At 37.8% G+C, this 12,339-nt stretch overlaps 2 long non-coding RNA genes across 2 annotated transcripts; one reads left to right on the top strand and one right to left on the bottom strand.

Annotated features, from left to right (window-relative positions):
• Positions 1-1,728: 1,728 nt before the first annotated feature.
• LOC145659094 (uncharacterized) lies at positions 1,729-2,787 on the bottom strand. Its single transcript, XR_014125100.1, has 3 exons — positions 2,551-2,787; positions 2,405-2,420; positions 1,729-1,762 (listed from the first exon to the last, which is right to left on the bottom strand). It is a non-coding gene; the product is annotated as an uncharacterized LOC145659094 (long non-coding RNA).
• Positions 2,788-8,233: 5,446 nt separating this feature from the next.
• Positions 8,234-11,562, top strand: LOC113586809 (uncharacterized). The gene is made up of 3 exons (XR_003411659.3): positions 8,234-8,866; positions 9,413-9,493; positions 10,088-11,562. It is a non-coding gene; the product is annotated as an uncharacterized LOC113586809 (long non-coding RNA).
• Positions 11,563-12,339: the final 777 nt, after the last annotated feature.

Genomic DNA, 12,339 nt, shown 5'->3' with positions numbered 1-12,339 from the left:
TGTCATAGGCCTGATTAATTTGGTAGGACAGTATCGCGTCTTCATTGTCTGTCAGTTCCTCTTTATCACTGACAAAGGGCATGTAGGTTACAGACAAGGTGTGAAACAATGTAACAAGCATTTCATGAAAAGAAATTACAGTACAAAAAATTATCATTATTGGCTATATTATAACTCTGACAGAACAGGACACTATAACACAATTATGAGGAGCTGATATTAGATTTTTATTAGTTTCACATTTTATGAAACATGGAATTCCCCAAATGACACATGACATTAAACATTTGATATAAAACATTATTCTACTGCCATTTCCCAAAGGCATAACTCAAATCATTAGCATATGTAAATCCAGAATAAAAATATTATTTAAAAAGTTACAGTATTACTCTACTATATGTTGTATTATATATTATAATATCATGTTATGTTGTATTAAAATGTGTATGTACATGCGTGGATTTGTGTGTGTGGGTGTCCACAAAGCTATATAGCCACCCATCACATTGCTATGCATATTTTCAGCAGTTAAATCTTCTTGTACAAAATTCATGATAATTATTTTCAACTGCTTTTCCTTCAGTAATTTATCTGACTGTGTGATTGGATTTATTATTAATGTAAAGAAGGATGTTTCAGCTGCAGCACATCATTTTCAGCTACATTTAATTAATGCTTAGTGACACACTGGATCATCGACATAATCACACAAATTTAACCAAATATCCTTTATTTAAGTCTTAAAAATCAACATGGCGTGCTATGGTATTTTAGTCAAATGTGTATGTCAAAACTGCACAGATTTAGCTTTTTTTCTGTGCATGTTTTCTATTCTGTTCTGTTTTGGTGAAAATGATGTCCCTCATACAGTTATATGTGTCATTATTGGTGAAGAATGAGATGGTGTCAGGACATCCATGCAAAAACATCACACAAAAGAACATTATCCCCTAGTGCATTGATAGTATGCTGACTGATGTTAGATGTGATACCTCTCATGGATGGTTGGCTGGCTTTGGCTGTTTTGCAGGCTTGGGCCTTTTGAGATTTTTAAAATTTCTGTGAAAACAAATTAACACTGAAAACAATGTTGAGAACCAGCAGATGTAGTCTGAGAAATAAACGGTAGTATTTCTGAACTAGAGGCTTCTTTGCTTGCTTCCAGAGGCTAATAAGAAAAAGGGAAAATATTTCTAAAGTAATATCACTGTCCTGTGGCATGCCTTTGCCTCTGTGTTCTAGTTGTCTGCCTAACTGGATTTGTGTTTTTCATTCCCATTGGTTTGCTTTCCTGACTTTGTCTTTTGATTTACTGACTTATGCTTGTCTCACCACTTGACCTGTTGGATTGTGTTTTGCATTTATTTGTTTTTTCTATTAAACCGCACGTGGCTCCTCATCTGCTCCCCATGCAGACTGTGTCACAAACATTTAGCAAATACTTTGTTTTTTGTATAAAATACGAAGTGACAATACTTTTTTTGCTAGTCTGCAATTTGAGTTAATGCACTGTTGCTTCACTGTGTCCCAATAACAACATGATGTATTTTAATAAAGTTACTATGACATTGAGCTGGCGAAGAGATGTAACTGACAGTAGTATGGTATTTGAATTTTTATTTGATAAGGTCATACCTCAGTTCTGATGCAAATTTTCTTAGAGCTGTTTTATTTTTAGCACATTTCAGCAGTCCGTTGTCCTCATGGTACAGACAGTCCACTGTAATCTGTTTTACCCAGGTTACACACCTGCTGCTGTCTGGTACAGTGCAGTCTGGGTCAAATGTGTGATGGAGCACCACTAGAACAAGAAGCTTATCTGTAAATGTAATAACATTTACAGGAAATGACTCTCTTGTAAAACACGCATAATATTTGATACAGCGAACAACCAAATATCAAACGAACCCTTTAGATGATCCTTTTCTTTTAGTGCAGTCTGAATGTCAGTTCCAGCTCGTGAAAGCACCGGGCAGACAACCAAAACGGTATTAAACTCCTTCCCGTTAGAATCCTTCAGAATGCACCCATGTTTTTTAAGCTTTTTTTTAAATTTCTTCAAAACGCTTGTGACATTGTTGGGCACAAATTGGAGGCATCTAACTTTTAGGGGGAAAAGTAAGAATAGATAGTTGCGTATTCTATTACTGTTGATTAATTTATCCTTATCCGCAAAAGGCCAGCTGTTCGATCATTAACAGTATTTGGTTAACTGTGTAGATCATAACTCTTTATAGCCAAGTCTATAACACTTTATAACAGCGCGTGGATCATACCAAGCTTCGAACTTAGACTACACACTCAGTCTCGCGCTGTAGTGTCATAGGTTTAAATCAAATTAAGAAAACTTTGAGTCGATATAAAATGTTTAGGCTATTATGTGCTGAACCATGTGACTTACATTTTGTGTTCTTTTTCTGTAATAAGAAAGGAAATATCTGGAGTTAAACTAGGATATAGGCCTATTACTTATGTTAATCATAATCAAAAGCTTTAAAATATTTTTTTTTTTAAATAAATAAAAAAATAAAAATAAAAAAACCTTACCGTATATGGAAACCAAGAAGGCATATTTTATAAACAGTAGTGTGGCTAATCTTTCGAATAAACTTTCACAGTATTATGTGTTTAAGGTACCAGGTGCTCGATCAAACCAACCTGAATGGAGTAAGAATTTAATGTCAGAACTGCCCATTTCACTTTTACTTTGAGACGTCTCGACAAACCGCATACCTACGACACATCCGTGGTTTACTAGCAGCTATGGAAAGCTAAAGTGTTCAAAATTCGCCTCAAACGAAACGCGTTTTAATTGTAAAACGGACGCTTTTGTGCCGCTAATATGTCAGTTGAAATGCCGTACTTTAAAATGGCAATTTAAATGGACAAGTACTTTAAATAGGCAGTTGTCTAACTAGGTTAGTTACCTAGCTAACTAGCTAGCTAGAAGTTTAGTAGACCTAGCAGTAGTGACATCATACTTGAAATGGGCAATTACTTTAAATAGGCAATTGGCTAATGAGTTAGCTAACTAGCTAGCAGCATTTCCTACAGCTGGAAGATGGCGAGAAGGAACTTCATTTTACCTCGTAGACGGACACAGAATGACACCACTCGACAATCCATGACCCAGTGTAATTAAATCCAAATTAACGAGGTAAAGGCCGTTTTAAATGAGTTAATCACCGAGTCCTTTAAACTGGTAAAATACTAACCAGAGGCAACTAGCTAACTGATAATTGGCTGCAAAACAGCGCTCACCCAAAGGTAGCTTTAGTTGGCCAGTAATGAGTTGTTTCAGGTGCTAGACTGAAAGCAAGATTATTTTGCATGAACAAATGTACGTTTGGGTCGAGCTTGTTGCTTCGCTAACTATCAGAGGTGCAGGTTGGTAGTGTTGTTATAGTAACTGCTGACTTCAGAATTTTATTCTGTTTAAAACTGAATGAAAGGGGAAGGGGTTATTGCAACAAACTCAAGAGGGATGCCAAACGGTGAATATGGATAACAGGGATACTCCAAGACCAATAGTGCTGTTTGTACACTTGTGTCCTTGCTCCAAGTCTAGCACTGGGCAGTTGGGACCCTCTGTCTCTCAAAGTTTCAAGAACTGCCTGGTCACAAAGCTTCTGAGGAATCCATCTTTCCTAGTATGTTACTAATTGCTGTATGCTCCCATCTTTTTTTAAATTGGGTCCTATCTCCCATTGCTTTTTTTTGCATTGCCTTTGATATCTGGTGTCTACCTGAGGATCGGATGCATTAGAGTCTTGATTGCTCTCATGGTTTCTTCATGATCTGAAAGGAGTTTTTCTTTACTAATGTTGCCTTGTTATTGGACTCTTATGTCTACAGCTGGTTTGTGATGACACCTGTCATGAAAAGTAATATACAAGTAAATCTGAACTGAATGATAGTTTCACAAGCTTGCACATGTAGGCTGATTTAAATGAAAAATTATATATTTTACCATGATGACGCTAACATTTGCTTCAGATTTGGTAACTGTCTTAAGGTTAGCAAAGAAATGTGGTTTAGTAGGTTGAAAATAGCCTCATCTGGCAGAGTGGGTCTGCAAATAATGATTGGAAAAGAACAGAATTAGTGGGAAGTTGGGCTGAAGTCAGTCCAGTATTATTGGAGATCCATACTAGTTTCCACTTGGTCATCTGGCACTGATCCCTAAATGTGGCAGTAGTAGCTCAGTGGTAAAGGTACTAGTAATAAGATGTTTGCCAGTTCAAATCCCACCACTGCCAAGTTGCCACTGTTGGGCCCCTGAGCAAAGCCCTCAATTGCTCAAATTGTACTCAGTTATAATTGTAAGTCGCTTGGACTGACATAAGAGGACATCATCACTGGACGTTTAAGATCTGCAGCTCGGGTCCCTGATCATTTCATCTGGAAGAGTCTGCCATGTCAGAATATGATGCAGAACAAGAGAACTCGAACTGTCTGAAAACCAGAAAGACAACCAGATTAAAAATTCAAAAATATATAAATACATTTTAATATACTGTACAAAAATTAAGATGTTATAGTCCCATTTTGCAAAAAGTTGATTTAAAAAATATGATTAGACAAATGATGGTCACACCAGATACTGTGGGAATTCAGTTTCACACCACTCTTTTTTTTGTGATGCATGAGTAAAATGTTTATCTAGGTAAGCATATTCTGTATGAATTTCATCTTATAGGGATGTATCTATATGCAAGTCTCAGTTTCAAGTTTTATATAGCTTAGGGGGAAAAAATGAAGTCATTCCATCAGAAACAAGAATTAAACTTCTCAAATGTCTTCTGACTGTACACAACAACACATGCAAAATATCTGCCATCTATGTTGCTGTAAAACCACATGACCTCAGAAATAAAAATTGATCTCTAGTGATAGAATAATGTGGTCAACCTCTAGTGCCACTCCAATTCCGTGGTGCCTGGTAACGAAATGGCTGCAACAATAGTACTGGTCTGCTTAGATATAGACTATAGGCCTGCAAAAAGTGGCAGCTTTCCCCACTTGAAGGTATAAACCATCAATTTTTCAAAAGTACAAATCTAAATTTTGCTGGCGATGAATATATGTCCAAACTTCCTGGAGATATTTACTTATGTCATTAATTAGCTGATCAGCTGCAGTGATATTTACCAATCTTCCCCTGGCCCATTCAAGACTCCTTTGCATTGTTTTCAACCTACACAGATGTATGAACTTGCAGTCATTTAAAGTTATATGTATGAGGACAAAAAGCAGGCACTGTGTAACATTTTAATCAAATATGGGCATTTATGTAACAAATTAAAGCATTGGTTCCCAACCCTGGTCTTGGAAGTGCACATTCCCTCCATATATTGATGTCCTTCATGCTCAAACACACTGTTCCAACCAATCTGATAATTAACAAGTAACTCCTAGTTGGAAGAGGATGTGCGAGATCAATGGTTCTTAGATCTACCAGACCTGTCCTGGTAGCACACATTTTACAGGCACAGGTGTAGGTGCAGCCAATTCTTGATACTTTACTAGGCAGGGTTAGAGTTGGAACAGGAACACAGAAATAAGTTGCGTTTGGTCAAATAACCCTAACTAACAAAGCTAGATAGCCATCTGTCTACCTTTGGGTGAACTTTGTTTTGCAGCCAATTATCAGTTAGTTGTCTCTGGTTATAGTTTTACCAGTTTAACGGACTCTGTGATTAACTTGTTTAAAATGGCCTTTGCCTCGTTAATGTGGAATTAAGTACATCAGGTCCAGGATTGTCTGTTAATAGTAGTCGAGTGCAGTCATTAAGTGTCCGTCGACAACATAAAATTAAGTTCCTTCTCTCCATCTTCCAGCTGTAGGAAATGTTGCTAGCTAGTTAGACAAGTGCCTATTTAAAGGACGATCATTTAAAGTATCCAACCATGGTCAATATTGCCAGGTCTACTAAACTTCTAGCCAGCTAGCTAACCTAGCTAGCTAATAAGTGTATGAATAAATAAATTCTTGAGTGAATTAACACATATGTAAATCCCAGAATAAACAAACTTGAGCAATGGTTCTTCAGCCCATTAAGATGTGTAGTGAATTGGTCTGGTCTGACCTTGTTCGTGAGTGATTGGGTGAAGAAAGTTCAAGTCTATTGGCTATCAAACCCAATAGGCGGAGCTCATTATCATACTATAAAACGGCATTTTAAGTGCCGTTGTAAGCACACAAAAATGGCGTTTTGAGGTGTATTTTACGGCGTAATGAAAAATATTTTGGGGGGGGGGGGTTTCGGCATTTTACAAATAAAATGTTTTTCGTTGAGGCACATTTTGACCACTTTGGCTTTCGATATGCAGCTGCCTCTCTCTCACTATCCACTGTTAGTGGGTAATAAATTTTCATTGGTGTCGTGCCCTTTTTATTATGCTTTTCCAACAAACAGAAGCGAAGGTCCAGCTGTTGTTTTTACTGTTGTTTGTTTTGGGGTTTTTGGTTTGTTTGGTTTTGTCTTGTCTTGAGAGGTCAAGGACTTTTTTCATTTCTAGATGGTTTCTCCCGTGGAATGCGGAACCTTATCAATATTATCTGTAGGCCTATAGGACAATAATCATTTATTAAAGTTAGCAGACAGATATGTGTCTGATTTGGGCCAGACTAGTGTTTTTCGCTTTGGATAATGAGTTCTCTCATTTACTTGAGACCACCAAAATGAAACAAGATATGTGTAGTTCATGAGACACAGGATGTTACTGCTTTAGAAGGCATACAAGGAAGGAAGGTGATTATTAAGAAGCTGGCGACAATAACTCTTCCTGTGTAAAACTGCAATAGTTTCTTGTTTCCATATCCAGTTTAGTCAGACCGGTTTTCTGTGCTCTGGTAATAAAGTGAGGGAGCCGGGTTTCAGCAGTTCTTGAGGAGGTTCCCCAAATGCAAGCCAGACTTATTTTGCAAATGACACTGAACTCTGGGAATGTAAATAAATACTGATAAATAGAATTTTCGTTACTTTTTAGAAACACTGTTTTCATGATTTACCTGAATTTGAGCACTAGTGTATACTTTTTAAAGACATGATACCATGAAGGAGATTTGCCATTTACTAATATACACCTGTTTCCACGTTTTTAAGTCAGCTTTTAAGAAATCTCCACTACAGGCTAAGTTTATTGACGTCATTCAAGCAAGTGTTCATTTTGTACACCAGATGGTGCCATGGCCTTATAATCCTGTTTACCTACCTGAACTGATCTGTCGCTTGTAAGCATTAGCTAATTGATATGAATAATAAGAGCTGTACATAATATCCCTTGCAGAGCTTGCAATACGGAACGCATCCAATCTGCTGGGCGCTTTAAATTAATTTCTGTTTTTCATATTCCTTTTTAACACTTTACATTTTATCCATGCAACTCCAATGGAGTTATGAAACGCATTTAGGAATTCTGTTATGGTTAATTTTTAGTTTTCGTGCGCATATGTGTCACGTGCGTCGACTAGTCAGCCCAGTAACCCTGCGGTTGTACAGGCAAATGTGCGTGTTTTCTTTACTACTGAAAAATAGCAATTATGATTTTCCAGTTGTTCCCTAGCCCGGCCACATGGTGTCCCTAAGAGTCAACCACAGGCATAGGGATACAGTAAAAAAAAAAAGTGTTTGTGTGCGCGCGAATTTGTTCTTTAGTATTTGTTATTAAATCCTTCATTTTTATTCTGTAGAATAAGCACAGTATTTCGATACAGAGAACAACTGAGTGTCAAACACACCATACAGATGAAAATCAGTCAGTTGTAGTAGTGCAGAACGAACGTCAGTCCCACTCGACAAAACCACTGGCAGTAAACCAGCTATACACTCCGTCTTTGACGGTGCTTTCAGAATGCACCCTCGTTTCCAAGTTTATTCTTAAAGTCATTGGATGGCCTTGTGACAATGTCAGGCACAATAACTTTTTTAGGGGAAAAAACTAAGAATATATAGTAGCAGTGTATACTCTTTATTAGCTCAGAAAACGGCAGTCGGACCAAGCTGTATAATAACTATTTATAGTTGGTCTATAACGCTTTATATCAGCTCGTGAAACATTACATTCCACACATTCAGAGTCGTGCTGTAGTGTCTTACGAGAAACTGTGAAGAAACTGTTGTTAAAGCATGATATTTTTTAACTTATTCATATTCGGCTATGGCGCGAAGCTTTCTCATTCCAAATTTAGCGTTAAATTTACCAGAGTGAAATGATATAAATGTCAGCGGTGATCTTGCTAATCCTCCTAATAATTTTCCGCAGTATTGTGGGTTATAGATCTCAGGTGGAAGATCATGCAACCTGAAAGGAGAAAGAACATAAAGGCCAGAACCGTCTATTTCAGTTCCATTTTGTGCCATCTTGAAAGACAAGATACCTCTGTCGCGTCATTTGTTTACCACACAGCAGCCTGTATCTCAGTATGCAGCGTGTGTTAGAGGGAGGGGCATTACGTTCATGGGCGTAATGCTGCTACTGACTGCTGATTGGTTGGTGACGCGACGTTGGGGACGCAGCTAGCACAGTAGCGTCCTGCTGCCCAAAACCCATTTGCTGTAGAAAAAACGGAAATATGCAGACACAATTTCTTTGCTATTGTTTAGTAAAATAAATATTTCTACTTTCCAAAATTAAAGGAGGATCCTGGCAAAGTGATTAGAAACTATTTACATTTTTAGCCATTTAGCTCAATTTACTCCTATTCATTGAGGAATCGCTCGCAGGCGCCCTCTGGCGTTTTGCAGTCATTTTCTGACATAATGGGAGGAATAGAGAGTAATCAGGCTCCTCATAAACCGACTCCGGTTTAACTAACATTATTAGAGACGAGACAACCAAGCTGAAGAAAACGCAACAAGTAAGTATTGATTCGACAGAACCGAAAAGTATATTGAAGAGAAAATGTAATGCTATCGAATTTATTTAATGGCTTCTTCAGTAAGAAAACAGCAGGAGAGAGAACAGAACAGAGAAAGGACAGAAGAAAAGTGCCCAGGAGGTGGACATAGACGAGAGTGAGCGAATCAGAGAGCCGACAGAGGAGCTTGTGATTGTGTGTGTGTGTGTGTGTGTGTATGTGTGTGTGTGTGTGTGCGTGTGCGTGAGAGTGTGTGTGTGTGCGTGAGAGTGTGTGTGTGTGCGTGCGAGTGTGTGTGTGTGCGAGCGCGTCTGTGTGTGTCTGTGTGTGTGTGCACGAGTGTGAGTGTGTGTGCGCAAGAGGGTTTGTTTGTGTGTTAATGCAAACAATTGATTTAGTTTGACTGTGAAAGAGAGAGGGTGTGTGTGTATTAGTGAGAGTAAGAACATATGTAAGAACATCCAAACTGAAGAACATGTGTATGTCTGTAATTAACAGCTTGGTGTGGAAAATGACCGATAACTGTTAATTGTTCACTTTTTACAGATTTAAGACACAGAGGGCCCAAAGCAGCCACACCTAAATTTCTTCCCAGGGGGACAGCAGAAAGACCTTCAAGAAGCTATGGTGCAACACCACTCTTACCAGCTTATCATTAATGTTTATGTTTAAGTAATCCTCACCATTGGTTTACTGGCGATTATGCATTCAAACTGGAATTTGAAAGCCTAGTTAATGACAGATTCTGTGGCTGATCTCATGTGAATATCAGATGAGATGTTCTGTTTTTCTGCCCAATGTTTTCATCATTTCACTTTGCTGCAGACCTAGAGTATGTTCATATTCATTCATTCATTCATTCAGCCTTTATTTATATTGGGTGAGCAATGAGAGCAACTCTTTCATGTGGGCACCCTTTCAACACAGGACTATATTAAAGTAATTGGACATTAATGTATAGAGTTACAAGTATAACTTAAAAATTCCATAAAAAAACAAGAATATGAGGAAAAACATGATTAAAATATCTACAATCAGTCATTGCAGGTGTAAATGCAGTTCATAGTGAAGTGAACTTTAAAACCAGGTGATTACATTTCAGATTATGTGGCAGTTCATTCTAACTAACAGGAGCAAAACATTCAGGCCTACTATGGTAAATGTCCAAAATGAGTTATGCTTTGATTTAAAAGTAGTAATCATTTTCTTTCACTCTTTTAGATTTGCCACCTACTGCCATCTACAGGCATTTTGGAGACATACTGAATTGTGTATGCTGGTATGCAGTCATCCGCTTTAAACAGCACAACAGCAGCTAAAACACCCTCCCCCACACTCCACACACACACACAGCAGTGCCTTCCAGTGATTGATGAACTGTTCCTGTTCATGTTGTACCTGTCACTGACTGTGAAGGTGAAAGATGTGGGTGATCATTTGAACATTCATCAATCCACCATCACAAGGGTAATCTTTATTGGGCGTCGTTGGGAATTGGCTGTCTCCTGAGACAATTAGAGCCATGATGCAGTGTGTTTGGCGAGTACTCTGACAGCAAGGTGTAATTTACTGTACAGAGATGAGCTGTCAGATCCTTTCTTCCTTACTCGCATTGAGTGAGATGTTCTCACAGTATAAATCCCACACTACCCTGAAAGGAATGACAGGTGTGTCACCCCATGGTGGTGTTAATCTTGTTTCCTTTTTGTGTTCTGACAAAGAATGGTTCAGACAATCTGGCAGTGAGCCACCTTTAGATAAAGATGTGGCTGTAATGGTGGATAAAGGATTCACAATTGACAACTGAGTGCCCTGCAAACATGGCAGCCCACCTTTTCTAAATAAAACATAACAGCTCTCTCATGTTGAAGTCTGGTCATTCAGACACTATACAGTTAATTGAGGATACATGTGGAAAGGACAATTAGGCTCATAAAAAAATAACTGATTGACAGTATTATCCCTATGACCACTGCTGACAGAATCAACCAGCTTTCTGTGGTAGCCTGCCTCCTAACAAGGCACTGGTCAGGGCATGGGCCAGAGAACTTACTGTGCTAACCTGAGTGAGACAGCCTCTCTGGATACTTGCACACTGAATGGCCTGTCAGTATGCTCTCTTAAACCATAACATTACAGAACAATTTCAACAAGAACTGGATTTCCTAAAGATTTGATATTCTGATCCAATTTTATGTAGCAATACAAGACATATGTTTTGATTTTGAGTGTGTTTTCATTAACTGTCCCCTCTCTGTCTCTTGTATATCTAGTAAATTGTATGAAATCAAACATACAATAAAAATATGAAATCTTTTTTATGCATAACATTCTTTATACAATCACCATGAGACAAAACTTGTATATGAAATGTTTCATTTTTGTCACTGACAAATAAATCTTTGAAAAAAATGTCTCTATGTTCATTGCAAAATATACAGTACCAGTTTAGCTACATTAATATATAGTTACCTTTTGATGAACATATCATGTCTGTAGCCATCTAAATGGTTGAGGGTGTCTGTAATCCAGTTTTCACTCCTCCAATCTTCTCCAAGTCCAGGCAGGTCCACTCCGATTGTGAATCATAAATGTTAAACATGTTCAATATACATGACTTCATATCCTGTAGTGTGGGCTTTGATGTGTGAAAAGTGATGTTGATGTCATGCATGAAAGACCTTCAACAAATAAAAGCTGAGCATTTTTCTACAATTCTACTATAATTTTCTATCATTCTACTAAATTTCAAGTTTATCCGGAGGAATAATAGTAGGGGGAGTAGAATTCTGGCAGTTCTGCTTTGACACCTGCAGAAATTATACTCCTCCTTTTTATCTATGGAACTGCAAGGATTGTTTTAAATAAAATGTTTTCAGGTGACTGTTTTGTAGGTTATACCACAGAAAGCATTTTTTCTTAGTTCAAAATATCAGGGGGAGTAGAATTCTGGCAGTTCTGCTTTGACACCTGCAGAAATTATACTCCTCCTTTTTATCTATGGAACTGCAAGGATTGTTTTAAATAAAATGTTTTCAGGTGACTGTTTTGTAGGTTATACCACAGAAAGCATTTTTTCTTAGTTCAAAATATCAGGGGGAGTAGAATTCTGGCTGGTGTCAAAATAGCACTGTCAAAATTCTGTTCATGTTAGCATTGAATATGACTTCGTATATTTCTAAGTAAGCTTTTTAAATGTGGTTATCCCAAGTATATATTATAGATTTGTCCACCTCTTCTAGCAATGAACATGAACCTTCCACGAGTACTAGCAATGTGACTGTCATATTTTTGGATTGACTTTATAGCATGTTCTGGTGTCTACCGAGAAGGATATGTAAAGTTTAACACTCAGCCTATAAACTAAATAGAGTAGAATGGCGTCCGTAAGCGCGTGCAAGCGAAAGAAGGATTCACAGCACGTCACAGCACTGTAGGACAAAAATTAGATATTAAAGTTAGCCGACAAGTGT

The sequence above is a fragment of the Electrophorus electricus genome, chromosome 8 (assembly GCF_041902795.1).
Source record: "Electrophorus electricus isolate QZ-2024a chromosome 8, ASM4190279v1, whole genome shotgun sequence".
Taxonomy (NCBI): Eukaryota; Metazoa; Chordata; class Actinopteri; order Gymnotiformes; family Gymnotidae; genus Electrophorus; species Electrophorus electricus.
Note: the sequence above shows the minus strand (reverse complement) of the source record. Positions and strands in the feature narration are given on the sequence as shown.